The sequence below is a fragment of the Lampetra fluviatilis genome, chromosome 77 (assembly GCF_964198595.1).
Source record: "Lampetra fluviatilis chromosome 77, kcLamFluv1.1, whole genome shotgun sequence".
NCBI classification, from domain to species: domain Eukaryota; kingdom Metazoa; phylum Chordata; class Hyperoartia; order Petromyzontiformes; family Petromyzontidae; genus Lampetra; species Lampetra fluviatilis.
Genome location: NC_136351.1, coordinates 2,707,178 through 2,732,705, shown reverse-complemented (window position 1 = coordinate 2,732,705; position 25,528 = coordinate 2,707,178). Strand labels below are relative to the sequence as shown.

The following is a 25,528-nucleotide window of genomic DNA, read 5'->3' as shown; positions in this document are numbered from 1 at the left end:
ATTGGCACGGAGAGTTGTCGCGGCCGCTACGGGTTCGTCCACTGTACCGGGGTCCATACAAGGTGTGGACGTGCGCATTTTGGTCGACTCGGGAGCGTCTGCGACTATTATATCGGATGTCATTTTCCATCTGTTGGGCATTCCGCCGGGGGCTGTGCGTCCGGTTTATGGGTCTTGCGTCGCTGCAAACGGGGGTAGTATGGGGATTGTGGGCCAGGTGGATGCTAAGATATCTATAGGGGATGTGTCGGCTTCGGGCGTTGTGTTAATATCGAGATCTTTGGCGGTTCCTTGCTTACTAGGCACGGATTTTTTGGCTAAGATGCCCATTTTGATTAAAATCAATGAGAATTGTATTGAATTGCCGGGGGGCCGTCGAATCTCGTTTCTGCCGTCGCCCTGGGGGCGACCTGCTTCGGCCGTACAGGTGCAGGCGCTGTCCGTCGCATCTGTGGACATCCCACCTGGTTCACAGATGCTTATACCCTTGCGTTATCGGAAGCCCCTGCCCAATCGGCTAGGAGCATTAGGGGTCTTGTTGTCACCATCCGCCACGATAACAACGGGATTGGCGTTAGTTGGGGCACAGACCATCGTCCGGCCGGATCAATTACCGGTTTTACAGGTGCTTAATGCGGGGGTGGAAAACATCCGTGTTCCGGCCGGTACGGTTGTGGCACATGCCACTACGGCGTTTGCGACGCACGATTGTCCGCATCGCCGAGGAGTGGTCGCTGGTGTTTCCGAGCCAAGGAGTTCGGATAATCATTGGATCGCTACCTTATGTGACGAAAATTCTTCCCTGTCCGTGGGGCAACGTGATGCGCTGCGTAAATTGTTGCTGACGTATTCGGATGTATTCAGCTCCGACGATTTGGATTTGGGACGCACATCGTTGCTTTCCCATCACATTGAGACGGGCGACGCTGCCCCTATTCGGTTAAATTCGCATCGGATGAGTCCAGCGGAGCGAGAACACGTTCGGGGGGCGGTGGAAGACATGTTGGCTGCGGACATTATATCGCCATCTAACAGCCCATGGGGCGCTCCTGTGGTCTTGGTTAAGAAAAAGGATGGCAACTTGAGATTTTGTGTCGATTTCCGGAAATTGAATAAGATATCGGTGGCAGATGCGTACCCCCTGCCGCGTATGGACGACTCCCTTGACGCATTGTCGGGGGCTAAGTTCTTTTCCACACTGGACCTCTCTTCGGGATTTTGGCAGCTTCCCCTTGACGAGTCCTCACGGGAGAAAACCGCATTCCGTACGCCGCAGGGGTTATTTCAATTCAACTGCCTCCCGATGGGATTGAATGCGGCCCCTGCTACGTTTCAAAGATTGATGGAGCTCGTTTTGACGGGGTTGCAGTGGGAGACGTGTCTTATATATTTGGACGATATTATTGTGTTCAGTTGCACATTTGAGGAACATTTAACGCGGCTGGAGACAGTGTTCACGAGGATGCGCTCTGCCAATTTGAAATTCAAACCAAAGAAATGCCACCTACTGCAACGGTCCGTCCGTTATTTGGGGCACATTGTGAGTGCCGAGGGGGTGTCCACGGATCCGGAAAAGACGGCGTGTGTCCGGGATTGGCCGACTCCGGCCTCTGTGGGGGATGTTCGACGGTTTTTGGGATTTGCCTCGTATTACCGAAGATTTGTGCCGGGGTTTGCGACGATTGCGAGGCCCTTGCATCTCCTTACGGGTAAAGGACGGAAATTTGTTTGGGGAGAGCCGGAAGAGGCGGCCTTTCGGAGTCTGCGCGATCTATTGGCTACGGCCCCGACATTGGATTATCCCGATTTTGATCGCCCTTTCATTCTCGATACGGACGCGAGTGACACAGGTATTGGGGCGGTATTATCACAGTCTAAAGGGGGCGTAGAGCGCGTCGTGGCGTATGGTAGCCGAGTCTTGTCGCCTGCGGAAACACGCTACTGTGTCACTCGTAGAGAACTTTTGGCGGTTGTTTTTTTCCTATGGCAATTTCGACCGTACCTTTACGGTCGTTCTTTTATTGTGCGTACGGATCATGCGGCCTTGCAATATGCACTTAAAATGGACCAGCCATCGGGACAGTGGGCACGTTGGTTGGACACGCTGCAGGAGTTTTCCTTCCAAATTCAACATCGGAAGGGAGTGCGCCATGCGAACGCTGACGCACTTTCCAGTTTACCAGGGCGCGCCCCTTGTAAATGTGCGTCGGGGACGCATAGGTGTTCGCCGATTCTCAACCCCCCTCAGCCGCTCACGTTGGCCGTCGGGAAGTCGGATACTCCGATGGAACCGGGACCGACTGATGGGGTTTTGAATCTGCCGCGGTCTGTCTGGATTCGGGAACAGATGATGGACGAGTCGTTGTTGTCCATGCGGAAGCGGTCTATGAGGGACAAGGGGAGTCCGAGTTCGGCTGTGGGGCCGCGAACCGCTCTCCGAGATGGTCTGCTTATGTGGCAAGAAAGGTTCCAGGAAAGCTGGCGTGTGGTGGTACCAACGTCCTTGCGATTTGAGTTGATTAGAACTCTCCATTGTGACACACTATTGCATTTAGGGGTGCAGAAGACCTTGTTGACGTTACAACGTCATTATTTTTGGCACGGCATGGCGACAGATGTCGTAGGGCACGTGCGCGCGTGCCCTGAATGCGCCCGGCGTAAGCCGCCTAAACATCCTTACGTGCCGCCTCTCCAGTCGATTCAGGTGTCTCGAGTCAATGAATTGGTGGCACTGGACATATTGGGACCCTTCCCACCATCGGCGAGGGGAAATAAATATTTGCTGGTAGGGGTCGAGTATCTCTCCTGTTGGCCGATGGCCTGGCCGTTGCCCGATCAGTCGGCCGCGGCCATCACCGACGCCTTTTTGTTTGGGTACATTATGGACAAGGGGGCGCCGGAGAGACTCCTCACGGACCAGGGCCGAAATTTCTCTTCTAAATTGTTGGCTGAAGTGTGCGCAGGCCTTGGGACTAAGAAGATACGGACATCTCCATACCATCCGCAGACGGATGGTATGGTTGAGCGGCTGAACAGGACATTGTCTGCCATGCTTTGCCATACTGTGAGTGAACAGCAATCGGATTGGGATCTGCACATCCCCGGAGTGCTTTCGGCGTACAGGATGACGCCCCATGCGGCTACAGGATATTCGCCGTTTTACCTTATGTATGGTCAGGAAAACGTGCCTCCGGTGGATGTGCAATTGGGTACTGGGGTGAAGGGACCTCGTAAACCACTCCCTGAATACATTCAGGACACGGTTCGCCGGGTTACGGAGGCGCGGGAAAACGCCCGCGTGGCTACGGCCAAAGCCCAGGCCCGGAACGAGCGGTATGCTCAGCGGTCTGAGGGGGAGTGCCCCTGGAAGGTGGGAGACCTGGCCTGGCTCCATTGCCCGCAGGTGCGGCCGGGGACCTCTCCTAAATTGCACAAACCTTGGCATGGTCCTGTGCGTCTCATTGAGGTTCCCAATCCACAGTCGGCGCGCGTTCAGTTTGGTTCTCGCCGTTGGTTTGTTCATACGTCGCGGTTGAAACCATATGTTGCTCCCCTACGTGATGCGTCATCTCCCAATGTTGCCTTGCCGGGGTCTGTTGCTGCTGACTCTGACTCTTCCCCGCCTGCGTCCATTGATCTTGCTAGAGCGCCTGTCGTACCTGTTCCAGACAGGCCGACCGTGACACCGCGGGGGAGGAGTGGGCCTGCTCGGAGGGCGCCTGCCAAGGCTGCGGGACCTTCAAGCCCGGCGACCCTTCCGACCCCGCTGCAGGCGCATTCGCCGAATATGACCAAGACTGATTCGTCAGGGACACGAGATGTCGGTGGACTTCCAATCGCAGCAGGGGAATTACCCCCTGTCATTTCTCGTGTTCCATCGCGTCCCCGTTCTACAAGTGGGCCGCCGACCGTCCGGGACGGGCCGGCGACCCGCACTCGTTCCAAATCGCTTACGTTTCGTTGATTGTATGTTGTTATTGTTCTTGTTCTTGCCGTCGTATTTATCGCATGCTTTCGTACGTTCGTCGATGTTACTTGTGTGTTGTTCTTGTTGTTATATTGCATGCTTAGTGTCCTTTAAGGGGGAAGGTCGGTTCACCGCATTACGCTTTGGTGTTGTTCAGCCGAGGTCGGCTGGGTTTTTTCTATGGGGGAGGGTGGTGTAATGCGGGCGAAAGCGACCTTCCGGATGTGACGTCACGAGGAGGCGGAGCCAGGTGACGTGGGTGAAAGGTAGGGGGTCCTTAAGCGGGTAAACCGGAAGGAGAAGGCAGTCGGAGTGTGAATGGAAAGTTGTGGGGCCACGCGGGCGTACGAGCCGAGGGGGCACCGTCAGAAGCGGGAGCCAACCCTGGGAACAGTAGGGAGCTACTGGGAGGTGTAAAGCTGCAGATAGAGATAGGCAGTAAGGCTGTGTGTGAGGAGCAGCGGGGTGGCTGCCAGGAGTCGCAGGAGCGACGAGAAGGCGAGACAGCACGAGGCCGTCAGAGCTGCAGCAGGAACCGCCAAGGGAGCTGTGTGAGAGTACAGCAGCGGAGCTGCTGTGGGGCTGCAAGAGCAACAAGAACAGCAGCGGGGCTGCTGATGTGGACTGGAGTGACATCGGAACCAGCACAGAGAGAATAAGAGAGACAGCCGTGTGGGGACGCAGTACGGACCGAATAAAGGACACTGAGCCAGATATCGTGGTCAAGTCTTTTATTACACTAGTGTAACTTAATTAATCATTTTTGGTGGGTGATTTCTGCATTGGCTGTCAATAACAGGACTGGATTCTGCGATTCTGATCATTAGTATGTGCTGTGAAGACGATGCACCTATTTTGCAATTTTGTATGAATATTTAAAGTTATAAGACGAAGAAAAAATACCATCATGCAGAACACTTCCTTTTTTAAATGTTTTATCCAAATAATAATTAGTTTTTTAATTACTATATGTCTATTTAGGTTCAGAAATAAAGTAATAGCGAGTACTGCAATTAGATTTGAAGCTTTCGTGACTGCAGGAATTCATACTTTTTGGTTCTTTCGGTAAAGTCACGTAGGTAGAAAAATCAAATAAAATTAAACGAAAACAAAATAATTTTTTGCTTTATTTTTCTACCTCCGTAACTTGACCGACAGAACCAAAGAGTTTGTAATTAGATGTTTTAAAGGGCTAATTCATACTTTATGTTTTGTATTTTTGATGAAGCTCTTGTCAGAATAAACCCATGCAATTATTGATGGATTGTTGCGCTTTTTGTACGCGTCATACACAGACATATGATATACTGATAACTATGAAGTATTGCATGTCTAGACATATACTCATTTACATATGCAGTAGGTTCCAACATTATTAATTAAGTTGTTGATTGGTTCTTAGTTTATTTGGTTCAATATTGACCTGAAAATCAGCTTGTTTCTGTTTTTGCTTTTTTGTTTTTCCTTATTAACATTTATCCTTTTGTATTCTAGATGCCTTGTTGGAATTAATCCAGAACGAGGATCAAAAAAGGAGCAGAAACGTGGAAAGAAAGCCAAAACACACACGCCCGAATCCTGAGACTATTTTCGGATCTGAGAGACTTTGAAACCCCATGGAAGCTCTGAAGTCTCTGAAAACACTTTTGAAGACATCTCAACAGCACTTAAGACTTTTTTTTCATTCTTTTATTTTTCAGTTTACATTGTGTCTATCATACCGTAGGTGTATGTTTGTGTACAATATGGCTGCCATACCATGTCAGATCTTCATATTGTTCAAAATAAAATTAAACTTACGATCTGACATGGTGTGGCAGCCATATTGTACACAAACATACACATACTGTATTACAGACACAATGTCAACTGATAAAAGACAAATATATGAAAGTACTCGAAAAGTGTATTCTACCCAATGTATTACAATCTCCATACACTGATGAACTTTTAACTACTAATGCAAAGGAAACACTGCCTCATTCCTTTTGAGTTGGGACTCCTTTCTTTTAATTTGAAAAGTGTTAAAAGCAAGTTGCTGAAAGCAAAAACAGATACACGTAAACTCTTCAAACTTTTGAAATGACTATCAAGAATAAATATCAAGAACTAAAACTGTTTCTTCCAGTACTTGCTGAAGTGTTTGATACTGGTGCTGGTACCGCAGCTTGGAAGCTGTAAAAACTCTTGGAAGTTACTTGCTTTTTTTTTCTTCTCATGTTTGTTCCAGATGATTGTACATATCCTTACTATACAAAGTTAATCTGTTAAAGGCTAATGCAAAAGCTTTTTTATTGTTTAATTTTTTAAGATCGTTTTATAAAGGAGGGTATAATACTTTCACAATTCCATATTTTTAAACATGTTCAAATGCATGTACTGACTATTTCCATAAGCCAATGTATGTAGATTTTCAAATTATAAAAAAAGACAATAAAGTTTTTCACACCACTAAAGCAGTTTTTTCTTTGTTTAGTTTCTTGCCAGGAAGAAGTAATGGTGGAGAGCAGCAGACAAACTGCCCGTGTATAGGGTGAAACATATTTCCATTTAAACTAATCTAATTTGGGTTTGATATGCTTATAATGGACATTTTTAAATATGGAGTGTCTTTAAAAATATAGAAATTTACAGTAAGATAACACAATTCAAAAAAAAATAATTCGGTCAAATTACAGAAAATTTTACTGCCAACTTTCTGCCAGAAAATTTACTGTTAATTTACGGATCCCATTTTTTTACAGTCATGGGATATTGTTTTTTTACTGAATACAACTGTTTTTTTACGGAGAAATTACTGTAAAAAAACACGGATGGTATTATGTGAAAATACAGTAATTACTGTAAATTTATGTACATATTTCTGTAAAAAATGGGATTTAATCTTCCGTATAATTACGGTAAAATTCACTGGCAACTTTCTGCCAAAAAAGTTACTGTAAATTTACGGAATTATTTTTTACAGTGAATATTATCCATTATAGAGAGTTTTTTGGGTTAGATCGTGTAAATATGAATCTGTTGTTATATCTGGCACCAACTGACACAGTCAATAGGTTACAAATTGGCATGTTTTTTTACGTGACAAAAACCTTACTAATAGCTGTGTTGGGTGGTGGCGGGTTTAAAAATGCGCATTCATATTTTCTTGATCTAACCAAAAAAATACACTATTTTATGGATTCATAATTAAATTCAGTCACCAATTATTTTACGTTATGTTTTGCCATTGTATTGATATTTAAAATAAAAACACAACTACATTCACAATCAATGCACTTCAGAACTGTCGGTTGTTTCATATTCTTGGTTCTTTCGGTAAAGTCACTTTCGGTGACTTTACCGAAACAACCAATAAGATGAATCCCTGCAGTCACGAAAGCTTTAAATCGAAATTTGTCGGTTGTTTTTCAAGTTACCCAAGTCACACCAGACTATGTTTAGGATGTTTTGCCTTCAGTGTAAGTACCAACCGATCGCAGCCAAACGTAAATAAGTTGTCGAAGATTCTGATAATAAGCAAAGTCGTCCTGTGAGACTCAAATGATGAAATATATATATCCCGGCGAGATTCTTCAAATCGTGGGGCCGAGTGGCGGAGAGGCGGCTCCATGTGTGGCCTTGCGATCTCTCTCCAGGTGGTCGTAGACGATCTCCCTTTGGCGCAGCTCCTCGTACTGAGTCAAATGGAGACATCGCCCCACCATGTCAGTGACAGCCATTAGGACACCTGCCGATTTCAAAACAACTCACAGACAGACTGCCTAGTTGGGAAAACCCCAACGCAGAAGATCCTCTGGGGTTCGGTCTATCACGAAGCTGCTCATGGTCCACCCTCAACCGCATCCACTGCACAAACCATGGCATTAGATGCGGGTACCTGGTGATGCACAAATGGAAATTAAAACTCTCCAGTAGTAGTGGTGCGACTGTGGTCATCCAGAACCGAGACCGTACAATGTGTAATGATGCAACGCCCAGATCCATAAATACAAAAGAGACATGACAGCAATGATTATGATGATGATCCACTACTCTGCTTGCTCCTGACACAGCGGTTATCTGGGCTTGACCACCTGAATGTGAATTGTAGTACCCATACGACAACAAGAAGACAGAGACCCATAGACTCATCACGAAACAGAGACCAGTAAACTCATCACCACACAAAGACCCATAGACTTGTCACCACACAGAGACCGATAAACGCATCACCACACAGAGACCATTGGCTCATCGCCACACAGAGACCCATAGACTCGTCATCACAGAGACCCATAGACTTGTCACCATACAGAGACCCATAGACGCTGCACACTAACAGAACTTTCTTCAACAGCCCTCCTCCCCCCATATCAGCAATGCACCCATACATCACAGGTTACAGGACGGGTGGAAGATCCGGTCTTCAGCCCTTCAAATGCCGAGCGCACGTGGGCACCTCCTCACTTCACGACACGCACCTTCTAGGGACCGAGTCTTTGAGCTGCAGTGAACCGATGGTGATGATGATGCCCATGAGACGTTCTCACAACTGATATGGCTGTTCACAATTGCACCCAATACACAAAAAACTCAATGTGATTGCACGATGACGTCACAATATAGGGGTTGTTGTTGTTGCTGTCCCAGTCCTACTCTACTCCCGTATCCACGTGGTGCTTGGTCGACATCAATGGGGGCACTCAGACCGCATGGTAGCGGTCGTCGTTTATTTTCTTAAAGAGCTTCACGGCTCGAATCCAGAGGCCTCCTGGATTATCAGAGGGTTCAATGACAGCAGCAATACCACTACGACTGCTGCTAGTACGACTGCTGCGAATACTACTGCTGCTACTACTGTTGCTACTGCTACAATGACTGCAACTGCTGCTACTATGACGGCTGCTACTACTACCACTGCTGCTACTACTACTGCTGCTGATGCTACTCCTACTACGTACCCCCTGCTTCACAGTGGACATTAAATATCCCCTTGAAGTCGTTCACAAAGAGTAGGTCATTGCGTGCCAGCATCAGGGTCTACATTTGGCAAAGAAGAAAAAAAATGGCACAAACACGTTACCGAGCTGCGATTTATTAGTATTATATATTGCAAACATAACTTTACCACTGGCAGAGTAATGTCCCAGGTAACTCTCGCAAATAGATTATCCTGGTCTGTAGTGTCCTTACCGGGTTTAACAAAAATACGTTCCTTCGGAGTGGGCAGGTAGGAACTTGGTTGGACAGTGCATTCATGCACGACAGACAGACAAATAATCCCTGGTGGGCAAATGTGGAACCTGTTGTTCCTACCTGTATGTATAAAAGATAACTTGACTTTAGGTAGCCAGGCAGACAGCCCCCTTAACTATCCCCCCCATCCCTTAGGCCCCTCCCCTGACCCCCTTCCCTTAGGCCCCTCCCCTGACCACCCCCCATATCCTTAGGCCCCTCCCCTGACCCCCCTTCCCTTAGGCCCCTCCCCTGAGCACCCCCCCCATATCCTTAGGCCCCTCCCCTGACCCCCCCCCCTTAGGTCCCTCCCCTGACCCCCCCTCCCTCAGGCCCCTCCGCTGACCCCCCCCCCCTCAGGCCCCTCTCCTGACTCCCCCCTCCCTTAGGCACCTCCCCTCTCCGTACCCGGCAGTAGGTCTCCACCAATCAAAGAGCTGTTTATGTTATATATTTATTTATGCACGACAGACAGACAGACAAAATATCCCTGGTGGGCAGTGTGGAACATTGTTCCTACCTGTATTAGCTCGACCTTAGTGTCATGCCCAATCCCACGCTTGGCACGACTATTTAATCAATTACTGTGCTAGCGTCATTTGACATTCTAGTCATGCTGGAAACCCGCCAAATACGTGCTAAAATATATAAGAATGCCACTTTTCTGAAATTTGGGAGTTCTCATCTCACTGATGCCAACTATGTCCAATTTAACTTTTACAGTTTTTGTCTCATTAAAGAAAAAATAGAGTCCGTCCATGGTATGTAGCAGACAATAGAATATTAATTGCAACTCGCTACTCTACGAGACCTCTGGCAAAGATATTAGCAAGCTGCAGTGAGTACAACATTCTCTGGCGCGTGTCGTAATAGGCACTGCAAGATACCACACCGTGTTCGTCTGGTGCTCGCCGAGCTGCATTGGCTTCCGGCTGCCTAACGGATACAGCGTTATTATTATCAGGTTATCACACTCATTACAAAGTGCTAACCACAGATGAACCACAAAACCTCGCTGCTGATCTCGTCAAGGAGCATAAACCATCACCACGCAACACTAAGCTCATCCTCGCAGCAGCGAATTCTGGCTCGGCCATCAAAGACAGTGGTCACCACATCATCACACGGCACTTTCAAATGCGTTGCTTCTGCGGTCATCTGGAACGCTCTTCCTTCCGATATTAAGAAGCCACTGGGAGCTATGCAACTTTTAAATAATCTAAATTAACTAATTTCTTTGTAGGGGTGTCAGGGGAAGGATTCCCACCAATAGGAGGGTTAGTGGGAGGGGTGATCGAGTAGATATAAGGGGAGAACGGGCGGGAAGAAGGGGCCTTTGGCGGGAACGAGATTGGGACGGCTGGGGACAGGTGTGAATGGGAGAAAAGGATTAAAAGACGTAACCCCTGCAATCTTGTGTCGGCCCTCCTTTACATCTGGTGGCAGCGGTGGGATCTACAATGGCTACAAAGAAGAATCCTCGCGGAAAAGAGCCAAGAAAAGAGGAAGCAGGGGCCGGGGATCCTTCCCATCCCGGGAAACAAGGGGGCCTGCTACCAGAAGCAGCAGCAGGGGGCCTGGATCGCCTGGAGGACCCCATGGCCCGCGTGGAGAGGGCACTCCAGGAGCTACTGCAGAGGCTCCCTATGGGGGGCCCGCCAGCACCGGGACCCCCACCGCCACGCGTACTACGGGAGGAGAGGCCACGGGACACGGAGGCCGACCAGCCGGCCGGGCAGGAGCCGCGACCAACCTCGTCACGCCAGCCGTACATAAAATCCGTGATCTGGTCCCGTCTGTAAAAGATGTGGTTCCAGACATACAGTACCCTGGCGTCTACAAACTAAGTTGCCTCTGTGGTAGCAGTTACATTGGAGAAACCAAACGACATGTCTCGGACCGCATCCGTGAACATAAAGCAGACTTGAAACACGGTAGGACAAACACCTCAGCCATGGCAGATCACTGTTACAATTCAGTGGGCTCACATGATATTGACTTCTCCAAGACAGAGGTTCTCTGCAAGCCATCTGGCTACCATGAGAGATTTGTTCATGAGGCGATCCACATATACAAACACAGAGACAATTTCAACCGAGAAGATGGATTCTGGCTTAGCAATCATTGGAAAGACATAATAAACCATTTCGGATCTTAACTGATTGTGTTCACGTTTACGGTGACTTTCAGACCGCGTTCCACTCACTGGCATGGTATTCTCCAAAGGGAATAGATTATTTGCTCCGCTGCAAGTTTCCCACCACTACTCTCCCATTGACATATTTCGTTGCTTCCTCTTAGTATCTTTCACACGACGGTCAATGGTACAGTGTATAATAACAAATAGTATAACATTTATATGCTTAATACAATGTACAAAGTAATATATAATATCGTAATTGTATAGTGAATATATAGCAGTTTGATACACATTAGGGTGGGTAGAATAACACATAGTGTTATATTAAAATGTATAAGGTGGTTTATAGCAATACAGTATATAATTTAATGTTGGGTTTGTCTATGGCAGTATATAGTACGGTGTAGACTCGTGTGATGTAAGAGAATAAAGTTTAGATGGAAGCATATTATATATATATTTTTTACGATGTAGAATTGTAATGTATTACTTACTGTTAGTAACTCAGCTTATTGAAGAGTATATTTAGTATACTGATGATACTATGTAGTTTATACTTTAGTTGTTTACCTGGTGGTTTTAGTTACTGCAGCTACATACTATTAACACTCCTTCCCTTTATTAATGCTACCCCTATCCCCTCCCTTGGATGCTGCTAATCCTGCGTAATGCACGGGCATAAGTAGTACTAATCACATACCTGCATTTCCCATATCCCCTCCCTTTGATGCTGCTAATCCTGCATAATGCACGGGCATAAGTAGTACTAATCACATACCTGCATTTCCCATAAATATGCTAAATTCCTCTTGATATGCATATTCTTTTGTCAAGGTGCCCTTTTCCCCCCTTCCAACCCAGCTTATATATATATGCTCCAAGCACGTGTGCTGTTTCATTCAGACGCTGTCGCCTCGACAGACCTGGTTTTCACCTGAGGACGGCTGCTGCGTTGTGGCCGAAACGTCGTGAGAATTATTTTATTATGTTTTATTTTTATTATTTTATTACTTCTCTTCTACGTGACTTTACCGAAAGAACCAAGAAGATGAATCCCTGCAGTCACGAAAGGTTTAAATCGAAACTTAAATAAACACACAAAAAAATTACGAGTAGTAGACAAAGGGTCATCTAGAATAATTAAAGGCGAAACAAGTCAGTCATACCTAACCAAGATGGAATGTACTCCATATGGAAAGAACCTCCCAACCACCTTTGTCTTCCCGCAGCACAGATAGCAAGATTTGCACACACAAGCAAAGAACATCTCCCCATACATTTTTTTAAAACCTCGATGGAAATACTGTCAACCCGGCTACAACATACATTGAATCACTTACAATCAAAATTACAAGTAATATTATAAGTAAAGTGAGTCTCATTTTAACTTCTAAACAGAAAACGGAAAAACGTGGAAGTCTGTGTGAGACAAAGAGTAACACCCACCGCCGGAAATAGAGAAACACCCCTCCTTTCATATAAATAATTAGAGGCTGATGAGAGGCACGAGTGGGGGCCATCTGGAGCAAATTCCTTTGTTGGCGGGAGAACCCGAGGAAGCCAATTATCACCCCCAAAAAAATGGAACAACACACGGACACACATACCGCTCCCCCTCCCCACAGCAAGCGACATCAAGGTAAGTCAGGCCTTTTGTTCAGGCTTGCGGTGCCGTCGCGAGGGAGCAGGCACCGACATACCATGGGTGTCATGTCTCGCCGATACAAGTGAGGGTGTGTGGTTAAGTGCGAGTGAAGCTGGCGAGGATTCCTGCTATCACTCTCGTGAAATAGCGGAAAGCGCCCAACGTCGATCAAGCAACGAACGAGAGCATCGTTCATCGCCAGACAGCACGTAGCAGTGGAGAGAGCCTGAGCCAGCGCAGCCCTGAAGTGAGGCGGGAAAGGCACCAGCGGGTGCCCGTGTGAAGCAGGCAGCTGCACGCCAAAGGCGAAAGCAAGGATAGAGAACGGAGCAGTGGAAAGGGCCTGAGCCAGCCGCCCGTGAGCAAAAGTGTCAGCGCCAGCGAGAGCGCTGTGTGTTTAATACACACACACATACATCGACCAGCACCAGCTGGGAACCAAGACAAGAGTGAGGAACCTGCGCAGCTGACGAGCTGCGCGCGCTATCTGACGATGGGATCATCGCGCACCACGACGGCGAGCGTCGTGCCGACTCGTCATCCAGCAGCGGACAAACAGCTGCCGACGTCGCCCCAAGCGAGACAGGGAGCAACGAAGCCGTTTGTATGACGCCCACCCTCACACACTCACCGCTCCGCAGGGAAGAAACTACATTTTGGTACAAGGAATGCCCAAACTCGGCGTCTGCTGTACGTGAAGAATTGATCAAAGAAGACATGCACACAACACGCATATCGGGACGAATAAGATTGTTCCAAAGTTATCCTTGTGTTTCGAGAAGGGTTGCCATTCCAAGATGATGCGTTAAATATCAACTGATCGCGAAAAGCCTTTGCTGCCCGTCGAGTTACATGAATACGATTGTTAGAAGTATTTTAGTCATTCATTCTCGTTATTGTATAATCTTGCCAATGAATTAATTGACGTATACTTTCGCCTTTGGGGTATAATAATTTGCTTTTATTGCCTTTCGTATGACTATCATTGCATGCCTGTTTTAAATACTCTCCATCGCCGTCTAAGCTCGCGTTACGCGGTGGAATTAATGATATGTGCGGTTGCCAAAGTGAAACAACGCAATCCTTGATGGTTATCTATACTGCTCGCGGAAGGAAATTTCCCCGATGGTACCGTGGATAATTCCAAGCATGAGAGTTCGCATATTAGAGTGACATTTTTTGTTTAGAATTAAAATTGCTTAACACAGAAGTGTTTGAGTGTTTCTTTCCTAAGTTCATGCATAACAACCTTATTTATAAGAACTGTATCCTGCGATGAGATATGAATTTGGAGACCTAACATAACACACTAAGAGATAATCAATTAACGTTTAAGCAAGAATATTTGCAGTATCCCGATTAATTAATATGATCCTGGACAACGAAGCTAAGCCTAATTATCATAACTGCCCACATTAGCATATTTGCATACATTCGCATAAATTGTTACGAGTATTTCCACAATTAGCATAATTTCTTATATTTACGCATTTTTTTATATTAGTTAAATTTTTCTTATTTTTTATAAAATTTTCAGAACCCGACATATACAACATCATCATCACAAAGTGTCAATCAGACTCTGATTGTGTCGTCATTACAAAGTGTCAACCAGACTGGCATTGTCATCATCACAACGTGTCAATCAGACTGGCATTGTGTCGTTATCACAAAGTGTCAAGCAGACTGGCATTGTGTCGTCATTACAAAGTGTCAACCAGACTGGCATTGTGTCGTTATCACAAAGTGTCAACCAGGCTGGCACTACATCGTCATTACAAAGTGTCAATCAGTCGGTGATTGTGTCATCATCACAAAGTGTCAAGCAGACTGGAAATGTGTCATCATCACAAATTGTCAACCAGACTGGCATTGTGTCATCATTACAAAGTGTCAACCAGTCTGGCATTGTGTCGTCATTACAAAGTGTCAACCAGTCTGGCATTGTGTCGTCATTACAAAGTGTCAATCAGACTGGCATTGTGTCGTCATCACAAAGTGTCAATCAGACCCACCTCGTTTTCAGGAGGAGAGACTTCGTTGGTGGATCTCCCTCCTTTGCCTGATTCACACAGAACACAATCACATATTGTACTGGCACCACAGAGACAAATATCCCCCGTGTAGCCTTGACAGACTGTTGGGACAAGTGCTGGTAGTGAACACCTATTGAGGCAGGCAAGGCACACAAGGGCATGGGTGGCCAGCACCACTCTCGGCCGCCTTTGTCTCCCCAGTGGCGATGTTTACACATCTCACCAGATAACTCATTTGAGGCTTAGTCGACCTAGAGGAGGTGTTAGGTCGCCTCGATGCATATAATCGTCACTGGTGTGTTGGCCGTGAGCGGGAATCGGACTTGGGTTGCCGGTTTCGTAGCGCAGCATAGCGCTAACCGCTACACTCACACACACCCACATTCAGCCCCAGGAATAAAAGAACGTGACTCAGACACACTTTCGTCAAAGTGATCCTTGAACCCGTTACCTTTGAAGCGACTAATGGAGCTCAACATTGTTTTATTATTCAGCGCCTTAATTGGGGGAACCAATGTGTTCGCTGATAAAATAATTCCAGTGGCTGCCTCCAAGCAACATTATTCGTACTTCCAGCACGGTTTGTTTTGCGTCAGCGTTAAAATGTGAAGTTTTAATCGATGCAAGAGACGCAAAAAAATAACCCATTCCAATGCCCTACGTGTACGTCATCAGTTTTTTCTTCCATGAGCATATGTGATAGGAATGGAACCGGGACAAAAATAAAATAAAATAACTTTATCGGTACACCGAGGCTCCCACTAAAAGGCCACGCGGGAGGGGAGCGTGGCACGTCGCATTACTACAGTTATCTGCGGTGAGTAACGATGTCTTAAAGAAAACGGCCCTATTACGCCTTTCTAAATAAAATGAAGGCTGAGAATCGCTCGCACGTTCCGAGATTCAGTGGTGAACGGGACACCACCCGTCCGGCGACTTGCCAGATGTCTCTGACGGGAAAAAGAGGGCTAAGAGTCCCATGCAGTTAAACACAGAAAATGTTATTACCGTCTCTGGGAAAGCATCCCCGACTCTAAAACCATATTTTGCAATAATGGTGCTGCTACATTGAGATATGTTGCCCCTTTCGTTGGAAATGATGCGGTTAAACTTGTGGGATGGAATCCATATTAGCCTGGAGAGAGGAGTAACTTGTGGGAGGAGTAACCTGGACATGGTAGAGATGATGATTCCAAGGCCCACAATACAAATATGTTGTGGGCGTGCTGCCTTTACTGCCCGTAGACTGGCCACCTTTCAGTCAAATGGTTTGGGAGTCGTACAGTGTACGCAGGGCCGGATTAACCCACAAGCTAACAACTATTAACAATGTATTTGCTTTTTACCACGTATGACCCACTGAGCTATGGAGCTATTTTTCAGAAGCGGCATGGCCATCACAAATGATTGCTGAACAAAGTGTCTTATCATCATCACGTGAAAATATATAGCAGCAAAATTATCTAAACATGCGACATTGATTCTAAATGTGGAGGGAAAACCCGGAGGACCCAGAGAAAAATCCATGGAACCACGGAGAGATAGTGACACGCAGACTGCAAATATACAGCAGGCAGTGTCAGCGTCAGGATTAAACCCACGACCTCTTGTATACCAGGCGAGGTAGTCAACATCTCTTAGCCACCGTGGAGCCTCTTTAGGCCTTAGGCTCTCATATTTAGTATGATGTGTGTTGAACTTCTTTCGCACCACATAGCCAACTATGGCTCATCGGAAGGACAACAAACTAAACACAAAAATCAGTTCTAAAGAAGTGAATTTGTCAATGTAGATGATGATTTCAATGTGCATAGCTCCCAGTGGCATCCTAATAGTGGAAGGAAGAACATTCCAGGCGGGCCCAGAAGCGCATCTGAAAGCGCTGCAAAATTATACGGTAACCATTTAGTTCGAAAGCAAGGCAAAATTGTAGTGTATAGTGTAATGTATAGTATAATGTATAGTGGTGTACTGTATAGTGCAGTGTATATAGCATCCGAAAGCACAAGATGATGCAGTGACCACTGTCTTTGGTGGATGGCCGAGCCAAAAACCACTGCTGCTGTGAAGATCAGGGGAGTATCGCTTGACGATTGTTTAGGCTCCTTGCCAAGATCAGCAGGGAGGTAATTGTGGTTCATTTCCGGCAAGCACTTTGTGTAATGAGTGCGATGACCTAATAATAATATTAACGCTGCATTCGTTCATCAACCGGAAGCTAATGCAGCTCCAGTGAGCACCGGATGGACACGGTGTGGGATCTTGCAGTGCCCGTCACGACACGCGCCAGATAATTTTGGTTCAATTGTGGCCTGAGCTGCTGTCCTGGTCACTCTTAACGTCAGTGGCACGTGATGTTGAGCCAGGTGCTGGTCCTAGAAAGTGCATTGGCAAAGGGCTGTTAAGTTATTCCTGAATGTTTATGGCAGGTTCGAGTTAGTAAGTGCCGAAGTAACAGCTGAGCGATGGTAGCACGGCCTTTGTTACAATGTCCCTGTCTTTGAATTGTGACGATATCGTTTGTGCACTTTGGCAGGGTATTCGACAACTTAAAATATTTTTAAGTAATAGGGAAATATGTAAATGAATGTTGTATCGGTGATTAAATTAAGTACTGTAAATTCAATGATTTTATAATTCATTTTCAGCCCTTCTTTCTTTATCAGCCTCTGATAAAAAGATGTTAACTACCTTGCCTGGTATACAGGAGGTCGTGGGTTTGATCCCGACCCTAACACTATGGTGGCTAGGAGATGTTAACTACCTCACTGGGTATACAGACGGTCGTGTTCGACCTTGACGATGCCTGCTGCTGTATATTTGAAGTCTGCATTGTCTCTTTCTCTCCCACGTGGTCCCGTGTATTATTTTCCTAGTCCTCCGTTTTTCCCCCCTCCACATTTAAAATCAACGTCACGCATTCAGAGTATGTGGCTACTGCTATACATCCCCACGTGATGATGGTGATGATAATAAGCCCACTTTGTTGCGCAGTTATCATTTTTGTGATGGCCAGGTTTTATTTTTTTAAAGAGCGATTACATAGCTCAGTTGGGGGCCTTACACCTTCTGAAATAAAAACAGTTTAGTTAAAAAACCGTTAGTTTAGTTTATCTATCCCCTCCTCATCCCACAACTCCCCACCTCCCCCTACCCTCCTCTCTCCCCCCTCCTCCCAACCCCTCCCCTCCCACCCCCATCTTTTCATGACATCGACTACAGTTCCACTCACGTGTGAAATGGCAAATGAGGACGACGATCACCACCGCCGCTACCACTACCACCGCCACCACCACCACCACCACCTCCTGCAGCATCTCCGCCATGACGTGGACAGCAGCAGCGCCGGAGGTCACGTGAAACGACAACGCCTTTGTCGTAATTTCTACAACGGCACAGACGTGACGAATTCCGCCGCGGTCAGGACACCATTCAGGTTAATTTGCTGGTGAAGCAGTGGGCAGTGCCTGCGGATGTTGAAGCGTGGATACCACTGTGTCCGGTGGCTCCCAGTGGCTTCCAGTGCTCACCCCCACATCGTAGTGAAACAGCGACCGTCTGGGAGTGCCAAAAACATTCTCGTCAACCCCTCAGAACCTTCCGATACGTCGGAGACATAAACCCAACGCTATCTGTTCACTCCTAAAATCCTGCCCACACCCTCCTTCTGGATCAGAGCAGCAGCCGCAAATACAAATAAAAGCGAGAGATGGAAGCGAGTGTCCGGACTGCGGTCGACGTCAAAAATCAACATCTCGTACTGGGGGGTCCCTACCATCAAACCTCCGCGGTTTCAACCTTCCATGCCGCCAATGTTCGACCATCAATCGATACGGCCACCCAATGCCACAAATGACGAATCAACGATTTGGCGGCCTGCGAGTGTGCGGCCACCAATCCCAAACTATCGACCAGCATCGTCAACTCTCCACTACCGCTGCCACTGCTGCCGTCTTCACTCCTTTAAGGGAGAAATGGACGAGATCCACTCTGCTTCTGAACAGACAATTGAGTGGAGAACAACATTTAAACATCACATCTTTAATCCGCTGCTGTGAATCCATACGAAAGAAGAACTGTGTCCAGTAAATGATGAATTTCGATGAACATGTATAGCGCTGCCTAGTAACGAGTGAAGGCTATGGTAACAGAAAACGAGTTGATCTCACGGTTCTCGCACACATTAACCTGATGTCTCTTTAATTTACTTTGGTAAAAACAATGAGTGGAGACCTCTTTACTCGAGTTGCTCAGCATGGGTTAAGATGATGTTTGCATCCTGTTCAATACACGGTCAGACTCGTGTGTTGTCACGATGGCCGTTCAATTCCACGAGTGTTCTGTATGAATCAGACCTCATGTGTTTCCGGTGCAACTAATTTTTCTATTTTCAGGTTTTTTCGGTAAAGTCACGTAGGTAAAAACATTAAAATTAATGAAAGTAAAATAAAACAAAACAAAATAAAATTCACGACGTTTCGGAGGCAACACAAGTCTCCGTCATCAGGTGGGACCGTCACAGCCGAATTAGCTGCATCAAGTGAAGCAATGATTCAAGATGTAATCCCTTATAAGCAAGTTGAAGGGAGGTGGAGAGGGGGGGGGGAGAGCTTATCAGGCTGTGGTAGCCAATGAATGGAAACGTATCGGGAGGGAGGAGGAGCGGTGATCATACGTTTCCATTCATTGGCTACCACAGCCTGATAAGCTCTCCCCCCCCCTCTCCACCTCCCTTCAACTTGCTTATAAGGGATTACATCTTGAATCATTGCTTCACTTGATGCAGCTAATTCGGCTGTGACGGTCCCACCTGATGACGGAGACTTGTGTTGCCTCCGAAACGTCGTGAATTTTATTTTGTTTTGTTTTATTTTACTTTCATTAATTTTAATGTTTTTACCTACGTGACTTTACCGAAAAAACCTGAGAATATGAATCATTGCAGTCACGAAAGCTTCAAATCTAGAATTAATTTTTCTATGTTTACTGTGACCTCAACAAACACCCACCCCACCCCCGCCTCATTACTATCACAACCACATCAGGCACATGTGGTGGAGAGAGATATCTGCGTGGCAATGTTGCCAGGCCCGCACGACGAGGAAAGACGTGAGGGCAAGTCCTGTTCAGGTGGAATTGAAGATGCAATGGAAGAGGCAGAGGGAATAAAAATGCTCAGGAGGATTCGATAACATTTGTCACGAGGAGAAAAACCCAGCACAACGGAAATATTGGTGGAGAAAATTAAATCAAACAAAATGGAAGAGTCCACAGATGCTGAGTCTCAACCAAGAACACACCTGTTGGGGACCGTTCATCACCAGTTTCCCAATTGTTCACACGCAATGACAGCAAGACAGAGGACGAGGAGCCGGCCAGGCTGCCGCCCGAGAGTTCATACCTGGTGTCGTCCGCTACACCTGCCGAGACGTGCTATGACGAGGACTGAGAGGTGTTCGACCAAAACGCCTTCATCAAAAACCTGCCCTCTGCTGTCTGAGGAGCAGCTGGTCCATAATCCAGCACTCCCACTCAAGACGCGCAGCACCCCAGAATACTTGCTCATCCTCAACCTTGGTGAAACCCTGGTGCATTGCAGCCTCATTCATCTGAAAGACGCAACACTCATATTCCCTGTTCTATTTAAGTATGTCAATTTCCCGGTGTATGTCAACTGCCCGTATGCCTGCATCCATACTACTCTTGGGAGTTTTCGGAGAAGATATGGACACATTTTGAGATCTTTCTCTTTATTGAATCCAAAAAAACGTGTATGCTGACAAACTGCCCAATATTTTGTATCCAGACAAGACATCAGTGAGAGGCACTGGCTATTCAGAGAACATGACCTGTGTGTACCAGTGAACTACATGAAGGACCTCAACATCCTTGGGCATAAACTCTCAAAGAGCATAATTATTTACAATGCCCCACAGGCGTTTTTCCTACCAGCTGTCTAATGGGATCCCCATCGAGAGCTGGTTCATAGATCGGGTGCAGCATGCCTGTGAGCCTAATGGTGTGGCGACTGGTTGGCAATGTTGCTTCAGGAAATGTTGTGGTAATCTCTTCAGATGGGTTACACATTGGTAGATCGTGCATCAGCAAACCTGCTTTTGCTGGCTAGCCCCTGTGGTGAACAGGGAAGCAGCCTCGTGCATAAGTCCTCCCTTGCCAGTACACAGCCTCTCCTTCGCCAAGACTCCTACCGAGCCTCCTCGTGGTTACACAACGTAACTGGGTGTCCTCATGACCTCAGGCTAATCAGCATGGGATCTCGGAGCTGCAGTGGTCCCCAGAGGTTTGATGCGCCCGCCCACTCTGAGTGGACACGCCCTGTGGGTAAGTCTGGGAAGAAAAAGGCTAAGGGAGCACACCCTGAGAGAAAACAAAATGCTGGCAGCGCACTATTGGTGGTCCTCCAATAGACTGGAGCTCCTGTGTGAAGGCTTCTGGTCGTCTTAAATATCCTCTTGCCATTAGAGCTAACCTCCTCACAGTGAAAAATGTTGTACTGGGACAGCGCACCCCCAACACCACTCGAAAACATTATCCTTGCGCAGGAATCTTCTCCAAAGGGCGAATCCTAACTTGAAACCTTAAAAATCTGACGGCGATGGGTAGTTTGGCGATTAAAGCAGAAAATAATGCTCAGGGAGCTCCTACCCGACCCCTGCTCTTCAGGCGACAGAGTCTGAATGACGGACCTGGTTTTCACCTGAGGACGGCTGCTTGCGTTGTGGCCGAAACGTCGTGAGAATAATTTTATTATGTTTTATTTTTATTATTTTATTACTTCCCTTCTACGTGACTTTACCGAAAGAACCAAGAAGAAGTTTGAGAGAGTTATACTTTTTGTTAGAGAGCATATCCCCCTGAAGAACAGCACTTACATGGAGTAGGATTTGCTGTGAAGAATACCCTCCTGACGAATCTCACAGAAGCACCTGTTGGCATAAGTGAGAGACTTATGTTGCTCCGTATCCCCTTGACAAATAAACAACATGCCACACTACTTAGTGGATATGCTCCAGACACTACCAGTGTCTAAAATCGTTTTACCAGTCACTTGACACTGCCTTGACAAAATCATCCTAATGGGTGATTTTAATGCCAGTGGGGAAGAACACCTTAAACCTGTAAGGGAGTGATTGGGAAGCACGGTGTCAGAAATGTAAACGGCATAATGCTCTTAAGCCTATGTGCCGAGCGTGATCTGATAATCACAAACACACTTTTTCAACAGAAATATCATTACAAGACATCCGGGATGCATCCAAGGTCCAAACATTGACACTCAATAGACTACGTAATAGCGTGACGAAATGACACCAAAGAAGTCTGACATATGCACGCGCGATGAGAGGAGCCGAGCACTGGATGGACCATCGCATGATTGTTGCCAAAATGCACATGGAAGTACGCCCTGCCATCTGCCCTCGAAGATCCACTAAGAAGAAACTCCACTTTGCCGTGCTCAAGAGCGATGATGCTAGAAACAACCCTCGCCACTAGTCAACCGAAAATTGGCCAACGTGGAATCTCTTATATGTGCTGATGGTACAGCTGAAAAAAGTGGACCTCGCTCCCCACCAATCTGTATGAGGCAGCAGCTCAAACCATCAAATACAGCAGTAGAAATCACCAATACTGGTTCGATTATAATTTAGTCTATTCACACTATGCTGGACAACATGCATAAGTGTTCACAGTGCAGCACTTGACAACCCACACTCAAGATCCCTCAGAAGCCAGTACAATGTAGAGAGGTACAGGCCACTCTGCGAACACTCCAGAATACATTGTTGACAATGAAAGCACATACAATACAAGCATATGCAGACGTGAATGACATGCGTTATTTCTACGATGAAGTCAAGACTATCTATGGCCCAAGAAGCTGTTCCCTCACTCGCCTCCTACCCACAGATAGAACTCTTTTCAAGGATCAGTACCAGATCACCCAGAGATGGTCCGAGCATTTTGAGACCCCACTCAACCAACCCAATGTGGTTGAATGTGCAGTGTTGGAGGAACTGCCCAGTCGAGCCGATATAAATGACCTTGACCTTCCACCAATCTTCTGAGGTCGTTCAGCCATCAAGTCACTCAAAAACAATAAGACACTGGAACAAAACTGCATCCCCGCTGAAATCACCAAAGACAGATGCTAACTTGTGGGCCAGATCACTTCACCTCTACATCCTGGAAATCTGGAAACAAGAGACCATCCTCCAACAATGTAAGGATGCAAACATTGTGACAATCTTAAAAATAAAGGCAACAAATTTGTCTGCGGCAACAGCAGGGGCATCTTGCTGCTCTCAGTTGCAGGGAACGTCCTTGCCAAAATGATACTCTGCAGATTAAACAACAACAACACCTCGGAGTACCTCCTGCCAGAATCCCAGTGCGGCTTTCATAAGAATTGTAGCTCTATGGATATGATTTTCACCACCAGGCAGCTGCACGAAAATTCAGAGAGCATCAACAACACTCGTCATGGCCTTTGTGGATCTGTCCAAGGCCTTCGACATGGTCAACAGAGAACTGCTTTTGGAAGTCCTCTGCAGGTACGGTTGTCTGCCCAAGTTCTTCAACATCCTACGACAGTTCCACGAGAAGATTATGGCTCGTGTGTCTGTTGGAGGAATATAAAACCCAGCCTTTCAAGGTCTACACAGGGGTGCGAAAAGTATGTGTGCATCTTCCTTCTCTCTGTTACATCACTGCTGCGCAAAAACTTGAAAGGCCAGAGTAGTGTAACAGTTGACTTCAAACAGGATGGAAACCTTTTAATATCAGAACACCCCAGGCAAAAAACAAAGGTAACATCTGAGCACATCCTGCAGTTACAGTATGCTGTGCCCTTGTAGCACAAAGACAACGTTTGTTTTGTAGCACATACACCAGAGGACATGCAAGCTACCCTCAGCTGCTGTAAACGCCTACAGGAGGATGGAAACACACAAAAGACTGAAGTCATCTGTCAATGGTACACCAGTGCTCCTCCTGACCCCCCCCCCCCCCCCATCTGTACCATTACTGGAAATTAGATCTCCACAGCTCCATGTTTTAAATACCTGGGAAGCATCATCTCGCGGGTCTTTCAAAACAATGACCTGAACATTAGAACAAAAACGGATGGCTACAAGGCATGTGTGCCTCCAAACCCTCCTCTATGGCTGCGCTGGCATAGACAACAAACAGCCGGCACATCAAACGATACAGCCTTTCACATCAAATGCCTACAATGCATCCTTGGAGTCAGGTGGCAAGACAGTGTAGCATACACTGGAAATACTGGAAAGAACGAACTGCCAAGACATGGAAAAAAAAATCATCACCCAGCGTCAAATTTTCTGGCTCGGACATGTCACACGAATGCCAGGGCAATGGCTTCCCAAGAGGATTTTACATGGCTAACTACGCCATGGAAATCGCTCTGCAGGTGCCCAGAAAAAGCGCTACAAGGACCAGCTAAAAGTTAGCCATGAAAAGTGCAGCATCAAACCGACCAGCCAGAAGACCTTACTGGACAGCGGTCCACCTGGAGGTGACACTGTGAGGAGGGCCTGCAAAATCTGGAGGTAAAGATGACGGAAAACACTGTGATAAACATGAAACAAGACACGAACGTCTTATGGCACTCAGCCTTGCGTGGTGAAATACAAAAAATAGTTTAGTTGGTACAAAACTGACACCTTTATTCAAGGCATCATGTTTGCAATGACCACAGCACAAGTAGTCAAAAAAGCAAACAAAAAGAAGCAACTCTGATAATGATAATAATATGCACTGTCCTTGAAGTTGATTGGTCCACACCCGAGACGGCTTTCTTTAGAGCCTAGTCCCCATTGGTGTTGGACCAGATGACACCAGAAGGCGTACAACTCAAACACAGTGCAATATCAGAGTATTGAGAGCTCGGGGTAAGCATTTACACTATGAGATCTCTTTTAGCAGTGGCAAAATATAATAGTAGGTTTTTACCCATCTTCTTGGTTCTTTCGGTAAAGTCACGTAGAAGGGAAGTAATAAAATAATAAAAATAAAACATAATAAAACAATTTTTTTTTTTATTTTTTTTTTATTTTATTACTTCCCTTCTACGTGACTTTACCGAAAGAACCAAGAAGATGAATCCCTGCAGTCACGAAAGCTTTAAATCGAGGTTTTTACCCTTTTAACTGGTACAAAACTGACACCTTTATTCAAGGCATCATGTTTGCAATGACCACAACACAAGTAGTCAAAAAAGCAAACAAAAAGAAACAACTCTGATAATGATAATAATATGCACTGTCCTTGAAGTTGATTGGTCCACACCCGAGACGGCTTTCTTTAGAGCCTAGTCCCCATTGGTGTTGGACCAGATGACACCAGAAGGCGTACAACTCAAACACAGCGCAATATCAGAGTATTGAGAGCTCGGGGTAAGCATTTACACTATGATATCTCTTTTACCAGTGGCAACTATAATAGTAGGTTTTTACCCTTTTAACTGGTACAAAACTGACACC

At 46.4% G+C, this 25,528-nt stretch overlaps 1 pseudogene; it reads left to right on the top strand.

The window, feature by feature from the left end:
• The window catches only part of LOC144953521 (CTD small phosphatase-like protein 2), a 126,895-nt pseudogene extending 105,583 nt beyond the window's left edge, over nt 1-21,312 (top strand).
• Nucleotides 21,313-25,528: the final 4,216 nt, after the last annotated feature.